This window comes from Hemiscyllium ocellatum, chromosome 4 (assembly GCF_020745735.1).
Source record: "Hemiscyllium ocellatum isolate sHemOce1 chromosome 4, sHemOce1.pat.X.cur, whole genome shotgun sequence".
Taxonomy (NCBI): domain Eukaryota; kingdom Metazoa; phylum Chordata; class Chondrichthyes; order Orectolobiformes; family Hemiscylliidae; genus Hemiscyllium; species Hemiscyllium ocellatum.
The window spans coordinates 128,239,447-128,265,380 of record NC_083404.1 but is presented as its reverse complement, the minus strand read 5'-3'; positions in this window follow the sequence as shown (position 1 = coordinate 128,265,380).

Here is a 25,934-nt window from a genome sequence, read left to right as displayed (position 1 = left end):
GTCTTCAGAGATGAAATATCTGAAGGATCATCCAGTGAGGCTTTGTGGGTGGAGCTAAGAAATAAGAAGAGGACTGTACCGTTATTGGGGTTGTATAATAGACCCCCAAAGAATCAACAAGAATTGGATAAACAAATATGCAGGAGACTGGGGAGACTTGCAGGAGCAATAGGGTTGTAATAGTAAGGGATTCTTTTTTTCCCCAACAGGCTGGGATTGCCAGAGTGTTAAGGGCTTAGATGGGGTGGAATTTGTTAAGTGCATTCAGGAAGGTTTCCTCAAGCATTATATAAAAGGCCCTACTTGGGAAGGGGCAAAACCTGACCTACTTTTGGGAAATAGGGCAAGACAGATGACTGAGACGACAGTGGGGGAGCACTTTGGGACAAGTGACTACAGTTCTATTAATTTTAAAATACTTAAGGAGAGGGACAAAACCAGCCCACAGGTTCAAGGTCTAAATTGGGGCAAGGTGAATTTTGATGGTATTAGTCAGGAGTTTGCAGGGGTTGATTGATGTACTTTGGTTGCACTAAAAGGGACCTGTGGTGATTGGGAGCCCTTTAAAACTGTGAGAGCGAGAGTTCAAGATCTATATGTTCCTGTGAGGGTGAATGGCAAGGTTGGCAGGAATAGGGAACCCTGGATGACAAGAGATATTGAGGCTTTCACCAGAAAAAAGAAGGAAGCGTGGCTCGGGTGCAGGCATAGAGTCATAGAGATATACAGCATGGAAACAGACCTTTTGGTCCAACCCGTCCATGCCGACCAGATCTCCCAACCCAATCTAGTCCCATCTGCCAGCACCGGGCCCATATCCCCTCAAACCCTTCCTATTCATATACCCACCCAAATGCCTCTTAAATGTTGCAATTGTACCAGCCTCCACCACATCCTCTGGCAGCTCATTCCATACACGTACCACCCTCTGCATGAAAAAGTTGCCCCTGAGGTCTCTTTTATATCTTTCCTCTCTCACCATAAACCTATGTCCTCTAGTTATTGTCTCCCCGACCCCAGGGAAAAGACTTTTTTTATTTCTCCTATCCATGCCCCTCATAATTTTGTAAACCTCTATAAGGTCACCCCTCAGCCTCCGAAGCTCCAGGGAAAACAGCCCCAACCTGTTCAGCCTCTCCCTGTAGCTCAGATCCTCCAACCCTGGCAACATCCTTGTAAATCTTTTCTGAACCCTTTCAAGTTTCACAACATCTTTCTGATAGGAAGGAGACCAGAATTGCATGCAATATTCCAACAGTGGCCTAACCAACGTACTGCACAGCCGCAAGATGACCTCCCAACTACTGTACTCAGTACTCTGACCAATAAAGGAAAGCATACTAAATGCTTCACTATCCTATCTACCTGCGATTCCATTTTCAAGGAGCTATCAACCTGCACTCCAAGGTCTCTTTGTTTAGCAACACTCCCTAGGACCTTACCATTAAGTGTATAAGTCCTGCTAAGATTTGCTTTCCCAAAATGCAGCACCTCGCATTTATCTGCATTAAACTCCATCTGCCACTTCTCAGCCCATTGGCCCATCTGTCCAGATCCTGTTGTAATCTGAGGTAACCCTCTTCACTGTCCACTACACCTCCAATTCTGGTGTCATCTGCAAACTTACTAACTGTACCTCTTATGATCGCTTCCAAATCATTTATGTAAATGACAAAATGGAGAGGACCCAGCACCGATCGTTGTGGCACTCCACTGGTCACAGGCCTCCAGTCTGAAAAACAACCCTCCACCAACACCCTCTGTCTTCTACCTTTGAGCTAGTTCTGTATCCAAATGGCTAGTTCTTCCTGTATTCTATGAGATCTAACCTTGCTAATCAGTCTCCCATGGGGAACCTTGTCGAACGACTTACTGAAGTCCATATAGATCACATCTACTACTCTGCCCTCATCAATCCTCTTTGTTACTTCTTCAAAAATCTCAATCAAGTTTGTGAGACATGATTTCCCGTGCACAAAGCCATGTTGACTATCCCGAATCAGTCCTTGCCTTTCCAAATACATGTACATCCTGTCCCTCAGGAGTTCCTCCAACAACTTGCCCACCACTGAGGTCAGGCTCACCGGTCTATAGGTCCCTGGCTTGTCTTTACCTCCCTTCTTAAACAATGGCACCACATTTGCCAACCTCCAGTCTTCCAGCACCTCACCTGTGACTATCAATGATACAAATATCTCAGCAACAGGCCCAGCAATCATTTCTCTAGCTTCCCACAGAGTTCTCAGGTACACCTGATCAGGTCCTGGGGATTTATTCACCTTTAACCGTTTCAAGACATCCAGCACTTCCTCCTCCGTAATCTGGACATTTTGCAAGATGTCACCATCTATTTCCCTACAGTCTATATCTTCCATATCGTTTTCCACAGTAAATACTGATGCAAAATATTCATTTAGTATCTCCCCCATTTTCTGTGGCTTCACACAAAGGCAGCCTTGCTGATCTTTGAGAGGCCCTATTCTCTCCCTGGTTACCCTTTTTGTCCTTAATATGTTTGTAAAAACCATTTGGATTCTCCTTAATTCTAGTTGGCAAAGCTATCTCATGTCCCCGTTTTGCCCTCCTGATTTCCCTCTTAAGTATACTCCTACTTCCTTTATGCTCTTCTAAGGATTCACTCGATCTATCCTGTCTATACCTGACATATGCTTCCTTCTTTTTCTTAAGCAAACCCTCAATTTCTTTAGTCATTCAGCATTCCTTATACCTACCAACCTTCCCTTTCACCCTGACAGGAATATACTTTCTCGGATTCTTGTTATCTCATTTCTGAAGGCTTCCCATTTTCCAGCTGTCCCTTTACCTGCGAACATCTGCCTCCAATCAGCTTTTGAAAGTTCTTGCCTAATACCGTCAAAATTGGCCGATCTCCAGTTTAGAACTTCAACTTATAGATCTGGTCTATTCTTTTCCATCACTATTTTAAAACGAATAGAACTATGGTCGTGACCCCAAAGTGCTCCCCCACTGACACCTCAGTCACCTGCCCTGCCTTATTTTTCAAGAGTAGATCAAGTTTTGCACCTTCTCTGGCAGGTACATCCACATACTGAATCAGAAAATTGTCTTGTACATACTTAAGAAATTCCTCTCCATCTAAACCTTTAACACTATGGCAATCCCAGTCTGTGCTTGGAAAGTTAAAATCCCCTACCATAACAATCCTATTATTTTTACAGATAGCTGAGATCTCCTTACGAGTTTGTTTCTCAATTTCCCTCTGACTATTAGGCGGTCTATACTACAATCCTAATAAGGTGATCATCCCTTTCTTATTTCTAAGTTCCATCCAAATAACTTCCCTGGATGTATTTCCGGGAATATTCTCCCTCAGCACAGCTGTAATGCTATCCCTTTTCAAAAATGCCACTCCCCTTCCTCTCTTGCCTCCCTTTCTATCCTTCCTGTAGCATTTGTATCCTGGAACATAAAACTGCCAGTCCTGCCCATCCCTGAGCCATATTTCTGTAATTGCTATGATATCCCAATCCATGTTCCTAACCATGCCCTGAGTTCATCTGCCTTTCCTGTTAAGCCCCTTGCATTGAAATAAAGGCAGTTTAATTTATTAGTCCTACCTTGTCCCTGCCTGCCCTGACTGTTTGACTCACTTCTGTTCTCAGCTGTACCCATCTCAGATCATGCTAAATTGCCCGTGGTGTTAGATGAAGGGGTGAATGTAGGGGTATGGGTGGGTTGCGCTTCGGCGGGTCTGTGTGGTCTTGTTGGGCCAAATGGCCTGTTTCACACTGTAAGTAATTTAATCTAAAAATATCTAATCTAATGTGCCATTATTCAAGAACGGCTGTAAAGAAAAGCCTGGGAACTACAGACCGGTAAGCTGAACATCTGTGATGGGTAAGTTGCTTGAGAAGATTCTGAGGGACACGATATACATGCCTTTGGAAAGACAGGGTTTCATTAGGAGTAGTCAGCATGGTTTTGTGAGTGGGAGATCATGCCTCACAAATTTGTATGGGTTCTTTCATGAAGTGACCAGGAAGCTTGACGTGAGCAAGGTGCTGTAGTCAATATGGATTTCAGTGAGGCCTTTGATAAATTTCCACATGGTGGTATGCATATGGAATGAACTGCCAGATGAAGTGGTTGAGGTGGGTCTATTAACAAATAAATAGGAAAGGATTAGAAGGAAATGGACCAAGTGTGGGCATCAGGTTAGCATGGACGGACATTTTGGTCATTATGGACCAGTTTGGGCCAAAGGGCCTGTCTCCATGCTGTAGCATTCTATGACTGTAGGAGTTGAGAGGTCATGTTAGGGCTGTACAGGACATTGGTTAGATCACATTTGGAACATTGTGTGCAATTCTGGTCTCCTTCCTATCGGAAGGATGTTTTGAAACTTGAAAGGGTTCAGAAAAGATTTACAAGGATTTTGCTAGGGTTCAAGGATTTGAGCTACAGAGAACGGCTGAATAGGCTGGGGCTGTTTTCTCTGGAACATCAGAGACTGAGGGGTGAACTTATAGAGGTTTATAAAATCGTGAGGGGCATGGATAGGATAAGTAGACAAGGTCTTTTCCCTGGGATAGGGGAGTCCAGAACTAAAGGGCATAGTTTTAGGTGAGAAGGGAAGGATATAAAAGAGACCTGAGGGGCACCGTTTTCAAGCATGTGGGGATTGAGCTGCCAGAGAAAGTTGTGAAGGCTGATACAATTACAACATTTAAAAGGCATCTGTATGAGTGCATGAAGGGTTTAGAGGGATATGGGCCAAGTGCTGGCAGGTGGGACTAGATTAGGTTAGGATATCTAGTTGACATTGGAGGATCTTAGCTACAGGGAGAGGCTGAACAGGCTGTTTTCCCTGGAGCGTCGGAGGTGGAGGGGTGACCTTACAGAGGTTTACAAAATTATGAGGGGCATGGATAGGATACATAGGCAAAATATTTTCCCTGGAGTTGGGGAGTCCAGAACTAGAAGGCATAGGTTTAGGGTGAGAGGGGAAAGATATAAAAGAGACCCCAGGGGCAACCTTTTCATGCAGAGGGTGGTACGAGTATGGAATGAGCTGCCAGAGGATGTGGTGGAGGCTGGTACAATTGCAACATTTAAGAGGCATTTAGATGGGTATATGAATAGGAGGAGTTTGGAGGGATATGGGCCGGGTGCTGGCAGATGGGATTAGATTGGGTTGGGATATCTGGTCGGCATGGATGGGTTGGACCGAAGGGTCTGTTTCCATGCTGTACATCTCTGACTCTCTGGCTCTAACTGCTATGTAACCTACTTATAACAATATGGATCTAGAGCAAGCCTTCTTTATAATCTATTCTCTATTATGTGCAGTATTACTAATTGAACAAATAATAGTCTGTTCAGATACTTGCCCAACAGGCACTATAAATAATCTTCAATTTTTATTTACTTCAGCAAAAGATTAATAAGATTCACATCAAGTTGTGGTGATAATATCCAGAGAATAAGTTTATAGCTTATACGGCAACAAGATAAATCTCTGTCCTCAACCCTTGTTTCAGACACTTAAATATTTGCAAAGGTGCAAATCCTAGTGTGTATTTATTTATTATTCTTCGTTGCATTTGAAATTGTGATAATATATTCTGAAGGTTTTTTATAAACTTCGGGAAAATTATGTGTTTACATGAACATTTTGTCTCATAATAAAACTAAACAGACATCAAAGTTCGTAGATAAAGCAAATATTTTTCTCGAACTTCATAATCTCTGTTATGCTTTAATATTCTATGGTCATAAAAATAAATCAGAAGGAATAAAAATGGAAAATAAACATCAGTTAAAACATTCATTACAGATAGGCCATGCAATCCAGATTTTATCTATGAAATATGTTGCGGAAAGATTTTGTCTTAACGTATTATTCTTTGTGAGGCCCAGTGCTGTAATTTGAAAATCCATTTCTCATTCCTGCGTGGTCAAGTTCAATATACAATCTCTCTATCGAGTGCATCAATATTTTAGTGTTCTTGTTCCAGTTCTTCCAAACCCTCTTTGTGTGGCAATACCTGAGATATATTAAGTACACTATTTGTACCTAGGTGATTAGATCTGGAGCTTCAAGATTTGAAGAATTATAGACACAATACAATTCAATATAATAAGAAAATGAGCTAATTTTATACAACATGAGTATGAAGTCTAATTATACTTCTATTTCGCTGTTGCTAAGTGGTTTCATTCAATCTCTAGTCGTTACTGAACATGTTTACATAGGGTGCCAAACTCTCTGTTTTACTGGTTTGAGAGTTTTACAAAGTATTGAGACTTATTTCTTGTGATGTGGTCTGTCTGGGCAATATATACCCATGTGTTTAGCATCTAGATTCTTAGACTGATCTATTAACACACATCACTGTTTTCATCTGTAATTTTGAAAAAGCAATACAATTATTTTATCAGTATCGTTCTGAAAAGTCTTACAAGGCCGAAAAACAATGATATATTTAGCTCCCTTATGAAAAATAAATCATTAAAATATTAGTAATGGAACAACTGAAAGTGATCAATAATTAAGTAGCATTTTTACCTGACATCTGGGTACTTTTAAAGTAATTTTTCAGTAGACTTGAGTATAAAAGGTTCAAAGATTTATATTGATTCTGTTCTAAAAAAAATACATATGCATATTTCCATCAGTTTGTCCATACTTTTGTTTTGGCTACCTCATTCTCTTCCTGCTCAGATTTCGGCCATACTGTGCAAAAGTTCTTTAATTGTTAGGTCAAAGTTGCTATAAATGTGCTGTTATTGTAAAATATTTAGTTAGAGACTTTATAAATAGAGACTGGTTGAAATTTTGATATGTCTGAGCTTTGGACTATATGTTTTGAAGTAGTGATTAGCAGTCGAATTGAAGTTTTAAGATAATATAAGATTTCCCTTTTGAGTGGTCAATATTAAAATGAGAGTAAGATTAGAGACATTTTACCTTTTGGTACAAAATGAGTTGGTTGCTTATTGGCTAAATCTGGGCAGGAAGAGAAGAATGGAAGCCAAAAATAGCATGGACAATCAGAAATATGCAAGTGCATTTTTACAAGCATTATCAATATAAACTGTTGAAACTTTTATATTATAATTATACTTTGAATATATATAAAGAATAGCTTATGTTAGGTGTTCTGATATTATGTTGCATTTTAGATGTTTTATTTCAGTAGATTTCTTCGCTCAGGTTTTTTTTCACAAGGATTTTGAACATTTTTTAACAAAACAGCTTTTGATTAGCAACCACAACTGAAGAAAATAAAGAATTGTTACCTAGCAAGTTATCAAAAGCTTTGTGGACAAAGAACATTAATCAAAGGGCAAAAATTGCATGGTTTGCGGAAAGAACAAGGGAGTGAGAATCGTTAGCTCGTTCTTTCAAAGAACCAACATAAGCATAAAGGCTAGTGTCAGATAGCTTTTGGGAAGTTTGATCTAATTATGCAAATCTCATAATTGATTTTACCAAGCCTAGAGCTTAAGTTCTTGTTCATCAAATATCTGTTTTAGATGTTTTATTTATCGTAGTAGAGCTAATGCTACCCTTATATCAAATCTTTTTCCTAATAATGATGACCTTTGCCTTTACCTCTGGTTTCTGCTAATCACAGACTGCAGTAATGAATGGAAGAGAGTTGGGGGCTGTGAAAGACAATTGAGAGGAAGAAACATAAAGTACATGTTCACTCACGTGCTAGTTTTAATACCGGAGAGTTTTATAAGCTTAAACAAACATGTAAATAACGTTTTACGAAGTTCAACTTCAGAAAGTTAGTGCAGTCAAAAAATGTACAGTACAGCACAAGAATAAATTAATACACTTTCTAGTTAAATTTGTGTGATCCTAAACTGCTCTTTTTCTCCAGATGGACATTGCCTCATAATGCTGTTTAATTATAATTTTTTTTATTATGTCAGACAGTCAGGGATACTGTTACAATTCTAGTAAAAATGGGCTATCAATGTTCAACTTCCATCATCTGATATTAAGATCTGAGACCTTGATAGAGGAAAGTCACTTTTGAAAAATATAAATATCTGTCCTGATCAAAAATGTCTGTTGTGATTACCTGACCAAAGATTAAGGTAAATTTTGTGAAACAGTAAGGGGTAGTGATAATCTGCATTAACTTACTATTTCATCCAAAAACAGTGAAAACAGACAACATTATTAAGAAAGTTGCATCATATTTACATGTCTGGTAATTTCAGCTAGTGTGATGAAAGGCTCACTTGCTAGTTAGCTAGCTTCTTAAAACAATGAGAAGACTCAGGAGTACACAAATAAATTTACATCAACAAAGCTTGATCAATGAAGCAGGGACAATGATTTATAAGCAAGAGCTGGAAGACACTATTTGTTTGTCTATATTTCTCTCTCTCTCCCTGCTCTCTCTTGACCTCAGAAGTCAGTGTCCAGTGAACAAGCAACTTTGAACACTCCCCATTCACAGTGAACTCGAAATCTGCAATCTTCATCACTGTTGAAAAATTAAGACAACAGCTAAACCCTCAGGACTCAGGTCATTCCCATAACTCAAGGACTCTAGGAACTTTAAACTGCAACTACCTTTACATTTCTATCTATATAGACATTTCCCCACCCCCCCGACTGTTTTTTCACTTGATTGTCATTTGTTTTCACTTGTGGGATGTGGGCATTTCTTTTGAGGCCAGCATTCATTGCCCATCATGTTTCTTTCACTTGTGGGATGTGGGCATTGCCTGTGAAGCCATCCATATTTGGCTTTGAGAAGGTCATGATAAGCTCTCTTCTTGAACTGCTGCAGTCCATGTGTTGAAAGGAGATCCACAATACCATTATGGAGAGAATTTCAGGATTTTGACCCAAAGACACTGAAGAAGTGGCAATATTGTTCCAGGTTAGCATAGCAAGTCGCTTGGAGGCGAACCTGCAGGTGGTGATGTTCCCATGTATCTGCTGTCTTGACCTTCTAGATGAAAATGCTTCTAGTTTTGGAAGGTGATGTCAGAGGTTTAGTGAATTTCTGCAGTGCTTCAAGTTCATGGCATATGCTGATGCTACTGAGTGACAGTTGTAGAGTAAGTGGATGCTTGTAGATATGGTGCCAATCAAGTGTACTGCTTTGTACTGGATGACGTTACCCTTTTGCCTGTTGTTGGTGCTGCACCCATCCAGGTTAGTGGGTGGTGTTTCATCACACTCTCTGAGTCATGTTTTAGAGATGTGTAGCACGAAAACAGATCCCTCAGTCCATGCCGAACAGATTGATTTTTAATTAAAAATCTGTAACATAAAACTCCAACGAAATAGTCTCTCATTCTTATCCTTAACATGTTCTAAGAATGTAAGTGGATTGTGATCCATGTACTGCTGTAAGGTCAGTACCCAAATTCAATAGTTTCTTTTTGATTGTAGAGTATTTCCTCTGGTAGATGTTGATCTTCTTCAAAAAGTAACCAACTTGCAGTTCAATTCCATCCTCATCTTCCTGTAGGAGTACAGCTCCGACTCCAATGTCATTAGCATTGATGGCGACTTTAAGAAGTTTTGAAAAGTTTTGTGTAGCTAAAACTGGTTTGGTGGTTAATATCTTAATTGGTCGAATGTCTCCTGGCCTGGTTTGGTCCACTGAAACATTGTTATTCTTCAGCAAATTAGTTAACGGTGCCTCGACATTGCTGAGGTTTGGAACAAACTTCCGATAGAATCCACTGACTTGAATCGAAGCACCTCTTTGTTCGAGGTTGATCGTGGAAATTCCTCGATGACCTTCGTCTTTGCATTCCGTGGGGTTAACCTTCCATACCTGATGTCATGTCCCAAGAACGTCACCTCTGCTTTCATGAATTCCGTTTTATTTAAGATTGTCACCAGTTTTGCTTCTCGTAGTCGTTCAAAGAGCTCTGCTAACTGCACCATGTGATCTTTCCAGGACTTATTAAATATCATGACATCATCCATATAGACTGCAGTTTGTTAACATAGCTACAACTCGTTCATGAGTTTTTGGAATGTGGTGGGCGGAATTTAAAATTGATATAGCCCATTTAGTGTTAGAAACGCAAAAATTCCTTTCGTCAACTCTAATAAAGGTACCTGCCAGCAACTACACATTGATGATGTAACTGGCTTGTCCCATTTTCTCGCTACAGTCCTCTGATTTAAGAATTGGATGTGAGTCTGATTTTGTAACAGCGTTGACCTTCTGACAATCCATGTAGAATCTTTAGTCTTGCCCAGTTTGGAAACTAAGGCGATTGGTGAACTCCACTCGCTCGGGCTTGGTTCAATGATGTCCTCATCAAGTATGGCCTCCACCTCCATCTGGACCTGTCTGGCTTTGAAAGGATTAAGCCGATAGAGGTGTTGTTTTATCACAACAGTATTCCATACACATACTTCGTGTAAAGTAGCATCAGTCCTCCCCATCTGATTCTTACATATGTCATTGTACTTTTGACTCTGTTCTATGCTCCTGAGACAGATAGCTTACTAATCTGTCCCACCCCTCAAGGACTTCTTCATTTTTAAATCTATTTTGGGGCACCTCAAAATCCATATCGTCTGGATTTGATTCCTCATTCTGTGGGGCACCTGTTCCTCCAGTTTCTTCTCCCTGTTATAATAAGGTTTCAACATGTTCACATGACATACCCAATACCTTTTTTCTATCTGACATGTTTACTCGATAGTTCACCTGACTCAACTTTTTTCTAAATTTGATAGGGACCAGTAAACCTGGTCCTGAAGGGATCTGGTACCATTGGTAACAGTACTAAACGTTATTCCCTTGGGAAAACATCTGAATCTCAGAGCTTTTATCTGCCACTTAGTTCATTCTATACTGTGCCCTGTTTAGTGGCTATTTAGCTAACTCACCTACTCGATTTAGTCTCTCCTTCACCTCCGATACATAATCTAAGTGTGAGATCTCTGACTTTGGTCCTGTCAATTTTCCTTTAATTAATTTCAAAGACCCTCTCACTTCATGACCGAATATTAACTCAAAGTGAGTAAACTGAGTAGATTCATTTGGGACATCTCTAATGGCAAACAATACGAATGGGATACCTTTATTCAGGTAATCCTGACAGTATGCTCTCAACATGGTCTTAAAGTTTGATTCTACATTTCTAAAGCTCCCTGGGATTCAGAATGATACACAGTGGATTTAAAGTGTTGTATACCTAAGCTATCCATAACCTCCTGAAACAGCCTAGCAGAAACCTTTGACTCTTGGTCCGACTGAATCTCTATGGGTAGCCTATAACCATGTGAAGAAAGCTACTAAATCCTCTACCACCTTTTTTGCCTTGATACTCAGGAATGAAATTGCTTCTGGAAATTTGGTGAACACATCCATTATGGTTAACAAGTACTGGTTCCCACTTCTAGTTCTCGGGAGGGGACCTACACAATCAATTCTAACCCACGTAAAAGGTTCTTCAAATGTGGGATTGGCAACAAAGGTGCTGGTTTTATTATCGCCTGTGGCTTACCTACCATTTGGCATGTACAACAATAAAAATGATTTTCTACCTTAGCCTCAGTCTTTCGTACCCCTCGGTGACCTACTACAGGTAGTCCATGTGCTACCCGTAACACCTTCTGTCTGTATGCTACCGGTAATACAATCTGATGGCCCATTTCTGCTCTGTACTAACCTGCCGTGGTCTCAGTTCCCATCTGAGGATTCTACCTTTCAGATAATAACCGTTCAGAATATTCTGTGCCTCATTTTCAGAGTATGCATCCACATATATATCTTTTATCGTTTTGTCTTGCTGTTGCAATTTTCTTCACCTTTCAGGATTAAACACTTCTATATGATCCTCTGCCTGTTCAGGTTTTTCCTGCACCATTACGTCAAACAGGGTATCAACTAACTGAACTTCAACTCCTTCATCTTTCTCTTTACTTTTCGCTTCATGCTGTGACTTATGATAGTGGGATCTGGTTACCACACAGTCTGGGAAAATACTAGGATATTTCTGTTTTAACTCCTCAGTTTCTTGGTATTCCTTGGCTTCTCCACAACAAGGGGTGTCACTCCCACCTTGGATCCTGTCAAATCATTCCCAAGAACAAACTGAATTCCTGGAACTGACATTCTGTCAATCAATGCCACTGTAACTTCCCCAGCCTTGAGTAGGCACTCTAACCTGATCTTACACAGGGGAACACTAAATTTCTGTCCATCTATCCCACAACTTTCCACCCTCTTGGGTAATAGATCGGAAAGAGTGCATATTCGCTCATCCCTTACTATCAGTGACTGGTTAGACCTATCTCTCAAAGTACTAACTTCTTGTCCTTCTCTTCCTGTTCTTTGAGTAAACTCTACCCACAGAGGCAAATTCTTTGTAGAGATCAGGTACTAACTCCATACACAGCCCTGCCTAGGCTGTGCACTCTCCTGCAACTCCTTAGCACTTCTTGGGATATCCTTTTACGACCTTCACTAATGCCACTGGCTTAGCTTCTTTTACCACATCTTTTCCCACAGCGCCTTTCTATAATGACCAGAACTGTGTCTTTACATGTCCCACTTAACCACAGTGCAAATACCTGAGGCCGTTCACCTTTCTACCCTCTTGGGCTTCTTTTTAATTCTGTGGTAAATTCTTGCCAGTGCTCTCTACTCTTGGTTTAGTAGTATAGGATCTCCCCTTCTCCCAAGTTCTTAGAACCTCAAATGTTCTATCTATTTTCAAAGCATGCAACCATTGATCAAAATGACTATGTTTAATTCTTTCAAACTCAACAGAAGGTTGACCTGGTTCCTTCTTTGTGTTTCTGAAACCCTGTCTATATGTTTCTGATAACAATTCATAAGCACTTAATAACCTGTTTAACCTCATTTGACAGTGTGGCAAATACCTCACTAGCTCTGCCTATCACTTTTGTCTTAACTAGTATTACCCTTACATCTTCAGGCCATTCCATCTGCCTAGTCAGTTTTCCAAATGAAATAAAGAAGGCTTCAATATCTTTCTCATCAAAATGTGGCAGAGTTTTGACATATTTATATATATCACTCCCTTATCTTTTAATCTCCATCCTGTTAACTTGACTTTTCTGTCTAAGTCGCAACTTCTCAAGTTCAAATTCTCTCTCTCTTTCTCTCTTTTCTCTTGCTCTGTCTCTCTCCCTTTATTCTCTCTCTCTCTCCTTCTCTCTCCCCTTCTCTCTCTTTGCTCAACCACGAACCTTCTCCCTCTCTTTCTTTCTCTTTCTTTCCTCTCTCTCCCCTCTTTTTCCTCTCTCTCTCTCTCTCTCTCTCTCTGTTTATCTTCTAACTCCATTTTCCTCAATAGTAATTTAAGTTTTTCTATCTCTACTGCGCTTGTCTATTTCTCTGACACACCTAAGTATTTGAGTAACTCCCTTACAATTTCAGCTTTAGTTTTGACTTTGATTAAGAGAACTATCTTTCTGGGCTGTGTGCAGATGTCGTTGGCTGGGCAGTTCTCCTCCCAACTGTTCAGTTTAAAGATTGTCAGTATACTCAATTCAAACTGGATTGGAGTTTGATATTTTTCGGTGTATAATTTAAACTGATTGGGCGAATTCAAATTTGTTTTTTGTCTTCAGACAATGAACTAATCGAGTTGTTCAACCAGTGTTATATTGTTGCCTTATTGAGAACACTTGGTGCTGTGTCCGGTAGTTCTGCTGCTTTTATCTCTCTTAAAGTACACCCACGCCTTCATAACAGCCTACATAAGTGGCATCATATTGGCACTGACGTTCATATATCAATTTAATCACTTATTTGTTCGGCAAAATGTCTTTTTGTCTTGATAGCAGCGTCCTGTTAGTGGAGAACATTACTTGTTGGTTTACTGAATGGTAACAGTGTTACACATCTAACTTTATCTGTTGTTGAAATTTTTGAGACTCCTTCTATTCCAGGATCAGCTGATGTAGGCTGGGCTTCTTTAGGGTCAAAATTGAGGACACAGTTCCTTTCATTAGATTTTACATTATACAGTGACTTGATTAAGATGTTCTGGTGCATGAGTTACACAAAGTTAGTATGCAGATAAAGCATAGAATAAATTAGTCTAATGGAATGTAATCCTTTATTATGAGTGGAATTGAACATAAACGAGAGTATATTATGCTTCAGTTATAGAGAGCATTCTTGAGAGCATATCTTGACCACTGAGTTGAGATTTGGTCTCTTATTCAAGGAAGCATAAAAACACATTAGGTACAGTTCAGAGGAGATTTACAAGACTGTTGTCTGGAATGGGTGTGCTTTCTTATGAGGATAATTTGGATAAAGCTGGGTTACTTTCCACTGGACTTTAGAAGAGTATGGGTTGCTTGATTTAAGTGTGTAAATTCTGGAATGGTTTTGACAAGGTGAATGTGGAAACATAAGAACTTAAAAAGTTGGAGCAGAGGTAGGAAGTTCAGCCCCTTGAGCTTGTTCTGACATTTGATTTGATTGTGGCTGCCTTGACTCAACTTTTCTGGTTGCTTTCCTTAAACCTTTAACTCATTATGAATTAAAAATGTGTCTACCTCGTTTGAAATTTGTTCAGTGTCCTGGCATCTACTGCAGTCTCAGATAGTGAATTCCACAGATTAATGATTCTTTCAGAGGAGCAATTTCTCTTCATCACTATTTGAAATCTGCTATCCCTTCTCCCACAACTATGACCTCTCATTCTAGATTATGCCACATGAGAAATACCCTTTCTGTACCTATTTTGTCAATTCCCTTTGTCAATCTGCCTAAGCTATCTATATCCATTTGTAAATTTCTTATTTCTTTACTGCAGCTTACTTTCCCATCTATTTTATGTCATTCGCAAATTTAGCTGAAGTGCTTTCAATACCCTCAACTAAGTTAATATATGACTGAACACTGTGACATCCCATTAATTACATCTTGACAACCAGAAAAATACTTGTTTATCCCAACTGTCTGTTTTCTCCTGGTTAGCCAATCCTATGTCCAAACTAATAAAATATCTCTGACATTGTATGATCTTAACTTATGTATTAACCTTTGTGCAGCATATTATCAAATGCTTTCTGGAAGTTCAGATGTATGACATCTACAGGATATGCGTTATCCTCATTGCTTGTTTCCTCTTGTGGGTGAATCCAGAACTCTGCTGTACTATTTCAAATTAGTAGTTGACCTTTTAGAACAGAGACAAGAAACATTTTTTTTTCTTTTTGAGTGTTGTGTGACTTTGAAACTCTCTGCCTCAGAAGGAAATGGGGTCAGTTAATGTTTTTTTAAGGTAGAGTTAAGATAGTTTCTTGCTAGGCAAGTGAATCAAAGATTATTGGAGTAAATATGAATATGAAATTTAAAACATACAAATAGATTTGCCATGATCTTATTGAATGGTGGACCAGGCTCATGGTATCCATTTTTTTGAAACCCATTTCTAGTGCTCTAGTCCTGATGAGTGCAAGATAAAAAGCTTTAACTTCTTATTTTAGCAATGTTAAAGTTCTGTACTTCCAGACAACTATTTACATATATTTTTAGTGCATATCATTGATCAAAATTATGTTAAAATAATAATGATTATCACGTGAATACTTCCTCAGTTTATCAAACTTCTAGAATTGTGGCTTAACAATGAGTACATTGTTTGGAGATGCCGGTGTTGGACTGGGGCGTACAAAGTTAAAAATCACACAACACCAGGTTATAATCCAACAGGTTTAATTGGAAGTATTAGTTTTTGGAGCGCTGCTTCTGCAGAGAATTCTCCAAATGTGAAGATTTACAAATATTTTGTCTTTGTTCAGTATAGGTTATTAGGATAAGCCTACCAATCACAAACTAACTCTGGTGGTGAGGAAACTTCAGGAAATAATTATTCAGGACAGAATTAAAGGTCACATAGAAAAATATAGGTTGATTAGGATTTTTTGAAGGGATAACCATGTTTACCTAACTTTCTGGAACTGTTTGAAGAGGCTTGATTCCAGCCCAGACAAATAAATTTGTAATTGCAGTTTAAACAGATTTTCCTGTTGTATTGGCATTGTTGATAACATAACAGCAGACAAATCAAATTTGATAGAATTTTATCATTTAGCTTGTGTTTTAAATCAATCTGATTCAAATGTTTTTGTCATATTAACTGTTTTTAATTCTAGAACATGAGTTTATGGGTCAACTCTTAATGGTCAGCCAGTGTGACTGCTTTCCTTCACCTTGTCACTCTGTTAATCGAGGTGTATTCTTGTAGCAAGAGGTTTGGAGTTATTAAGCTCCTCAAGGAGAATTATTTCAAAGCTTTTCATATGTGATGTCTGTCTTAAGCGTCCATACCAACTGGATGAAAGCAGAGTTAAAAATCTCACAACACCAGGTTATAGTCCAACAGGTTTGAGCATCGCTCCGAAAGCTAGTGTGCTTCCAATTAAACCTGTTGGACTATAACCTGGTGTTGTGTGATTTTTAACTTTGTACACCCCAGTCCAACACTGGCATCTCCAAATCATGGATGAAAGCAAGCTGCTTAATGGTAAGCTTTTCTAACTGCCTTGTCATCAGTGGCACTTGCCTCAGGCAATAGCAAGTAAATCTAGTGAGATTTCCTATCAGCTTACTCTGCAATAATAGGGATCTATGCTGGACTGGCCACTTTAACTTCTGTACCAATCATTTGAAAGAGATTTGGAAAACATCTACCTCTGTTTCCAGAAACTTGGGATTTTCTGGTCAAATTATATTCCTCAGCCCTGAAGTCCAAGCTAGTCATGGCTTCATGGGACACAGTGTGATCCTGCTCTCAACTCAATCTCAAGTTTAATCTCTAATTCTGTTTTCCTAAAAGTCTTTTCTCTCATTGCTCTTACTGTTTCTGGTCTTTTTCTTTCTCACTCTCAATTTCTGACTTTTTTTCTTAAAATTTTAAAAGTTTTAGAAGCTCTTTTGCTACAGTACATAGCACCACTGTGATTCTTTAATGATTGAGGCAAAGCAGCACATTTCATTGGCAAGCACTCCTACATAGTGCCGAGTGTGCATTGCTGGAAAAGCACAGCAGGTCAGGCAGTATCCGAGGATCAGAAGAATTGATGTTTCGGGTATAAGCCCTTCATCAGAAAGGACTTATGCCTGAAAAATGGATTCTTCTGCTCCTCAGATGCTGTCTGACCTCCTGTGCTTTTCCAGCAACGCATTCTCAACTCTGATCTCCAGCATCTGCAGTCCTCACTTACTCCTACATAGTGCTCCCTGCATTGTTTCGTGGGAAGTGGAGATAGGCTGCATATCTCTCTGGTGCAAGGCATTGAGGATCATGGCAGCCAGCCTCATGATACAGACACACTGAAACTGCAGGCTATGCATTTTGGCAGGAACAGCAGTTGTAGCTGTAATAAATACTACATACAGAGGACTCTGGCAGAGAAGCTGGATAACTAGTGGGAGATCAGCATGCCAAAATGATAGGAGAACCCTCCTCCTCCTCAGCCACCTCCACAGCTTTCAGTTGTCATTCAGGTGAATAGGGAAATCAAGGGTTATGGGGAAAGGGCAAGAAAGTTGGCGTGAGTATCAGCCATGATCCTGTTGAATGGTAGAGCAGGCTTAAGGGGCTGAATGCCTTACTCCTGTTACTATTTCTTATGGGTTATGTGGGGCAGGCTTATGGAATACAGCAGGAATCCCTTCCAACTACTTTTGTTCCACTTCTGCAAGAATCCTGCTCTTTGTATACTCATTAGAGATGAACGTTAATATTCTAAATGGACTGCTGTTGCCTGCTGAGTGAGCCTTGAACCTTTGCAAGATGTTGTTGTTCTCTTGCTTGTCTGATGTTACATGTGTCTCACCAAAAGTTTGGCCATAGGTTAAATCAATAGTGAAAATCCAGCCCTGCGTTGTTGATGTGTACAAATCAGTCGTCTGAGTATTTGATGCATGCACAGTGCATGCATATCCTTTTCTTCATTATTGTAGAACCCTACGTAAGTGGTTCATTAATGTTCTTTAGGGAAGTAAATCTGCTATCCTTATCTGTTCAGGCTTAATCTGATGCCAGATTCACAGCAATGACTTTTAATGGCTCTTTGGTTAGAAGAGGGCAGAAATGAAATGCTGGCCTTACCAGCGATCCTGATATCCCATGAACAAATTTTAAAAATGGATATCCTGAGAAACTTTTGTATATTCATGGGTCTCAAGAGATTGAATATAATCTGCTCACAATATTTCAAAATGGCAGCAACACAATAGCTCCTTTAGGAGATTTAATTAATTAATTAATAACCAACCACATTCTTTACCCATTGGGCAATCTTCACTGATAACAATGCAATACACCAGTTGAATGCAGTATTTCTTTAAGAGCTATGGTTATGTAAATGAAATGAAAATTGGCTTATCTATGTTAGCTACACAAACTGTAACACTAGTTTTGTGCCCAAGTAGAACTGGAAAATTGAAAATTTAGCCCCAATGAAGTACCTTTTTTTTAAGCAAGTGAAAGCACTCTTAAGTACAGGAAATTAATGCTAACTTTTGACTAGAACGTGGAAGCTATACATATCTAAAAAAACTTTCAAAATGTAATAGTTTATAGTTGTTTGTAGATAGTGTTCTAGTAATGGTTTATTAAAAACAGATTTTAGCTGTCAGAGCATATTACTTTAATTGGATACTGTCATAATTACCTGTTATTTCTATGAGTAAAATAGGTTTTGAAGATGTGACGAAAATAAATTTGGTGATGAGCTTGAAAGGTTTATACAGATACACATGTGAATTGTGTATTACATGGAGGTTAAAGTAAACCTTCTTTCCTCAATTAATAATATACAATTTGTTTTGGTATGCTTCACAATCATGTACTGTAGATAATTAAAAGAAAGCAAATACATTTTGATGGCATACTCAAAAAATTCCCAGTTTGAAAGAGGATATTAAACTGAAATTTGAGACTGAATCTCTGGTAGTCGAAGACCTCAGTACATTATTTTGAATGATCGCTTATTGTCTACCAAAAGAAAACTGTTTCCGTATCATTATTTCTTCAAATCAGCACATGGTACCAAACAAAGAAATAATTAGAGACATTCATAAAATTCGTTATTTTTTCTCTCCATTTTCTGCCTATCCTAAAGCTAAGGACCACAACAAGTAAAATATTACCTATTATGATTTCTAAGTCCATCGGATTTCTTTGAAAGTCTTGTTTTTAAGCAAGGGCATGAGATACCAATAAGATAGCTATGTGCGTATCTACATAAATACTAACTGAAAGATGTTACAGAAAATGCAAAAGAAATTGCAAATTAAGTGGAAACCAAAACATTTTGAGTGGAGACTGAGTGTCAACTCCTGGAGAGTTTCTGCCACAGCTGGTTTTCTTGCTGGTGATTAAGATGCTCGCTGAGATGTGCAGGGATGCTTCAGCCTACAGAAGATGTGGGAAAAAAATCATTGTAAAAACAAACTGGCAACAAGTATTGAGGGAAAATTTCTTTTTAGATATTTTTGGAGCCTTTAGATCTACCTTTGCTGAATGAGGCTTCATTTTACTTTAAAAAAGCTTCCACCTGAACTTCTGCTAGGAGGTCATGATTATTTAGTTGGCAATTTCCATCTCATTTGGGAGTCAATGTTATTAGCTTTGTAGAGTGCCCCTGAATTGGACCTTTGCATATTTAACTAAAGGTGATGAGCTCTATGAGCTCCATCTTGTCACATGCCATTCTCGGAAAAAAAATTGCCACTGAGAAAATATCAGTTGAACCAGCATTCCTTGTGCCTGCATCATCTTTAAAAGCCCATTGTGCATTCAGGCAAGCACTTTTCATCCAAAGCTGCCCTGTAAGGTTCCTGATGTTTGTCCCAGACATGGCAGGCAAAGAGAAATTGATGCCTTAATTTGTGGACAAGCACCTTGAGGTTCTGGTGGATGGTATGGTACAAAGCAGGGCCATCCTGTACCCCTCAGATCAGCAGAGGACACTATGCCATCTGTTCCTACCGGCTGGTCCAAGATTGCTACCTGGGATATATGGTCTCCGGTGTCTGGAGGAAGACTCAGCAGAGAAAGCAGAGCTGTGACTTTCTCTGCTCAGCCAGGATAATCTTGACTCTACTATCACACACTCAAGTGCACCCACCTCCCATCAAAACTCATGCTGCACCATTCTCCATATTGCCTGCCACATTCATTGTTATCTACCCAATCCCAACTAATCCTCACAGTGCCAGAGACCCGGGTTCAATTCCCGCCTCAGGTGACTGACTGACTGTGTGGAGTTTGCACGTTCTCCCCGTGTCTGCGTGGGTTTCCTCCGGGTGCCATGGTTTCCTCCCACAGTCCAAGGATGTGCGGGTCAGGTGAATTGGCCATGCTAAATTGCCCGTAGTGTTAGGTAAGGGGTAAATGTAGGGGTATGGGTGGGTTGCGCTTCGGCGGGTCGGTGTGGACTTGTTGGGCCGAAGGGCCTGTTTCCACACTGTAAGTAATCTAATCTAATCTAATCCGTAGGCCTTTGCACTGCCTACTCACTCACCTGGTTCACCTCCCCAGAGTACCAAAAGTAACAGCTGTACCACCCATTTTTGTTTCCCATTGTATCTGCCTGTCTGTCATTGCAAGAGGAACAATAGCACAGAAAGACTTAAGGTAGGTGGTTGGCTACCTGACATTCAGCTTTTCACCCTTGTGTGGAGAGCATCTTGACTTTGAGTGGCCTGAGTGACTGACTTTAGCTATTTCCTTTAATATTCTCAGATCTGATACATCAAGTTAAGAGGACTTATTGACTTTAGATTTTCCTAGTACTTTTTCTCTCATGATAGTTCTTGTATTTATTTCTTCCTTTTTTGTCCTTTGATGTTTTAGTACTTTTGGAATGCTTTTAATGTCATCTGCTATGAAGACTGGTGCAAAATACTATAGAACTCCTCTGCTATTTCCTGATACCCCATTATTATTTTCCCATTTTTTTTCTCTAAGCAACCTATGTTTACTTTGGCCTCTGTCTTCCTTTTTAAAGATATTGAAAGGTGGTCTGACCATCTAACCTTTACTTTATCCCCAAACTAGATTCCTTAGATAACATTCAGTAGACAAGATTGAACAAAGTGCAGGTAAATTGTTGCTTCACCTGCAAGGTGTGTCTGGTACCTTGGATGGTGAGAAAAGAGGAGATAAATGGACAAGTGTTGCACCTTCCGTGACTGTGTGGGAAGTTGCTACTGGAATGGAGGAAGAATGGACCAGGGTGTACCAGAGGAAATGGACCCTACAGAATGCTGAGGGAAGGGGCTTCTCTTTGGAAATGGCAGAAATGGTGATTTATAATCCTTTGGATGTAGAAGCTGGTGCAGTTTAATGTGAGGGAAAGTGGAACCCTGGCACTATTGAGAGACTGGAAGGGGTGAGCACAGAAGTGAGGGAAAATGGCTGTCAACCAAGGTAGTGGAATCCTTACTTGAGGAAAGAAGGTAGATATCTCTTAGGGCACTCTTGAAACTCTTCTGGAGCTTGAATTGAACCAAGACCGTTTTGAGGTCAGGAATTAAGAAGCCCTGATGGAACTGAAACTGAACATCCAGATCATTGATGTAATTTGTAAATTGTTGAGTCCCCAGCACCTGAGTCATTTCACTGGTTATAATTTGCGAAACTGAAAATTTACCATTTGTTCCTTCTCTGTTACTTGTTCACTCAACAATCCTCTATCAATGCTGGCATGTTATCCTTCTATACCACGAGCTCTTATTTTGTGTAGTAGTTTTCAAAGCTGCAGCTTACTAAATGGCGACTAGAAATCAATGTACACCACTCCTGCTTCCCCTTTATTTGCATTGCTTGTTACATAATCAAAGAATTACACTAAATTCATTAAACTCACTATGCCTTTCGCAAACTCAAATTGGCTCAGCCTGAATTCCTTACGCTTTTCTGAATATTTTCCTGGATTTTTTTTGCATTTTGCTATGGCACATATTAGGCTCAGTAACCTGTAGTTTCCATCTTTCTGTTTCCCTCCTTTCTTGAATGAAGGGTTACAATTGATATTTTTTAATCAATGGGACTTTTCCAGAATCTAGAAAAAAATTGGAAAATTATGACCACCATATCCATCACCTCAGCAGCTACTTCTTAGTAAGAGCCTCAGGTCTTGGAGATGTGTCAGCCTTTAGAGGAATCCAGATTAGATTCTTGTGTCCTGTGTGGATGAGAGTGGTGACTGTAGGAAGGATGAGAAAACTGACCAAAGCACCATGGTATGGGGACCCATTCAAAGGGGGCAATATAGAGAAATATAGGAATTGGGGATAGTGGAGTCGAAGGAATAGACACTGTTCTCTGTGGCTAGAATTGAGCGTCTTGAAGCTTGCATTGCCAGCATGTTATCTGGATACAGGGTATCTCATCTGAGCTACAAAGGAACTTGGAGTAGGAGGGGAAATATACAATTGTTGTAGTCCACATCGGCATCAGCTGTATAAGGTAGAATGAGGAAAGAGGGGATGTGAGCAGCTAGGAGTTAAATTAAAAAGCAGAACCAAAAAGTTAATAATCTCCACAGGGTCAACAAGATTAAAATTGCAAACATATGGGTCAAAGATTGGCGTGGGAGAAACAGGTTTGAATTCATGGGACGTTGGCACCAGTATTGGGGTACGGAGGGAGCTGTTCTGATTGGATGGGCTTCATTGAATTATGCTAGGACCAGAGTCCTGGCCAATCACATTGCAATGGCTGTAGATACAGCTATAAAATAAGTATCGGGGAGAGGTGTGAGGGGGATGGTGTTCAGTTACATGGAAAATTACAAGATCAAACATAAAGGAGAAAGTACAATTGCAAGTTAGTGATAGAGTTGATGGTTACCAGAAGATAAGTGTCAGATTACGTGTCAAATCTTAAGAAGTGTAGGGAAATTTGATAAGAGAACAAACTTGAAGGCTTTGTATCTTAATGTATTAAGTATTCAGCATTAGGTAGATGAACTAATGGCATAAGTCAAGATAAATGAATATGATCTCATCGCCATTCTGGGTGTAAGGAGATCAAAACTGGGAAGTTAACATTCAAGAATATTTGACCTTTTGGAAAGACAAGTGGGATGAAAATGGTGGTTAGGTAGAACTGTTAATAAAAATGAAATGAGGACAATTGTTAGGGTTCAGAAAAGATTTACAAGTATATTGCCAGGGTTGGATGGTTTGAGCTATAGGGAGAAGCTGAGTAGGTTGGAGCTATTTTTCCTGGAGGGTAAGAGATTGAGGGATGACCTCAGTCATGAAGGGCATGGATAAGGTGAAAAGTCAAGGCCTTTTCCTCAAGGTAAGGGAGATCCAAACTAGAGGGCATAGATTTAAGATGAGAGGGGCAAGTTTTAAAAAAGGACCTAACGGGCAATATTTTCATGCAGAGGATGGTGTGTGTATAGAATGAACTGCTAGAGGAAGTGGTGGTAGTGGCTGGTACAATTCAACATTTGAAAGGAATCTGAATGAGTATGTGAATAGGAAGGGTTTAGAGGGATATGGGCCAAATGCTGGCAAATAGGACCAGGTTAATTTAGGACATTTGTTCGGCAGATTTCTGTGCCATACATCTCTAATACAGGAGGAATTGATGCCTTCACAACAATGGACAAGCAGTATTAGACAAACTAATTACAGTAAAGGCAGATGAATCCCTTACAATGATTGTTTGCATCCTAAGATCCTAAAAGAAGTAGCTATAGAGATAGTGGATGCATTAATTGTAATTTGCAAAACATCCTTGCCTTTTGAGAAGTACCAGATGAATGAAAAACTTATCCTAAAAGGGAAGGAGGCAAAAAGCAGCTAATTATAAGCCGAGTGACCTAACATCTATTGATGGAAAAATATTGGAATCAATTATTAAGGAGTTCATTGCAGTACATTTGGATCTAATCATGCAGAGTTACCATGCCATTGTGAAAGGGAAATAGTGTCTGACTAATTATTAGAGTTTTTCAAGGAATTCTCATCTGGAGTGGATGGATGAAGCCAATAAATGTGTTATATTTGGACTTCCAGAAGGAATTTGACACATTATTTCACAAAAAGTTGTCATTGGATAAGAGGTCATGGTGTTGGAGATAATATATTGGCTAATGGGTAAGAGAACAAGCGGGGATAAAGGGATCTTTTTCAGGTTGGCGATCTGTGACAGGTGGGGTTCCACAGGGATCAGTATTGGGACCACAACTGTAGACAATGTATCTTAATGACTTGGAGGAAAGGAAGTACATTTGCAGACAATATGTGGAAAGGCATATTGTGAGAGGCATATAAAGGACCTAATGGGCAATGTTTTCATGCAGAGGATGGTGTGTGTATAGAATGAACTGCCAGAGGAAGTGGTGGAGGCTGGTACAATTGCAACATTTAGGAGGCATTTGGATGGGTATATGACTAGGAAGGGTTTGGAGGGATTTGGGCTGGGTGCTGGCAGGTGGGACTAGATTGGGTTGGGAAATCTGGTCGGCATGCACGGGTTGGACCGAAGGATCTGTTTCCATGCTGTACATCTCTATGACTCTATCTGAAGCAAATGGGCAAAATGTTTGAAAATTGGGTACAATATGGAAAAATGTGAAATTAATTTTAGAAGGGAGAATGAAAGAGCAATATTATTAAACGGAGAAAAAAAAGCTACAGAAAGCTACAACACAAATGGATGTATGGATACTTGTGCATGAAATACAGAAAGCTATCACAGAGGTCCAACAGGTAATCAGGAAGGTTAATAGGCCTGTATTTCAAGAGGTTTGGATTATAAGAATAGGAAAACCTTTCTGAAACCATACAAGATGCTAGTGTGACCATGTCTGGAGTACTGTTAGCAATTTTGGTTCCCTTATGTAAGGAAAAATGAAATAGAAATTAGAATAAAAATTTATTATAATGTGTACTTTAAATGAAAAATACATTCACTATAAATTTTATAAGTCATCCCACCATAATGGTTACATCAATAACAGTCGTCATACATAATAATAAATAAAAGTAAAGTTAAAGCAAAGTTCATCACAGTTCAGTTAAAGGCTCTTGGACTGGGGGAAAATTGATTTAGGAATGATGGAATAGCCTGAAGACACAGCTGGCATGAGACCGCCATGCTGGGTAGAGTCTGCGACTCATGGATGAGATTGCCTTCTGAACTGCTGGAACACCTGGACATCGAAGACGAAGAAGACCTCCAAAAATGGGATGAGACCTCCACGTAGGGACAAGACCGTCACACTGGGATAACACCGTCGCACCAAGAAACTGCCAAACCAGGAGACTATGATGCCAGGGTGACACTGCCTTTCTCCTCTTAAGCACCTGGGTCTACCTGCAGACCTGGAACCTCAGCCTAGCCTGTGATTCAGACTAGGGGAGTCAGCCTGGAACATGTTCCTCGCTTGCCGGGATACATTGGGCTAGGATCGAGCCTTGTCGGGCTCATCCTGACATTGTTGCTGCTGCCACAAACGGCTTAAAAGAAAACAATTAAAAAACAGCAAAGGTAAAAAAGAAGAGAAAGGAAGTTGACAGCTGTGGATGAGCCCATGGCTCAGAGCCCCTGCTCTGTTGCTATCTGGTACAAAAATTTATTCCATTGGAGGTAGTTCAGAGAAAGATGACCTAAGCATGATCCCCAATATGGAAGGATTGTCTTATGAGCAAAGGTTAAACAGGTTAGGACTTTACTTATTGCAATTAGAAGAATGAAAGATGATTTCTTTGAAACATATAGGATTCTTAAGAGGCTTGACAGGGTAATTACAGAGAGGATGCTTCCTCTCATGGGAAAGTTTAGAACCAGAAGGCAGTGTCTCAGATTTAAGATGTACCAATTTGAGACTGAGATGAGAAGGAATTTCTTCTTTCAGAGGATTATGTGTCTTTGAAACTCCTTGGCACTGAAAGCTGTTGAGGCAGCGTCTTGTGTAT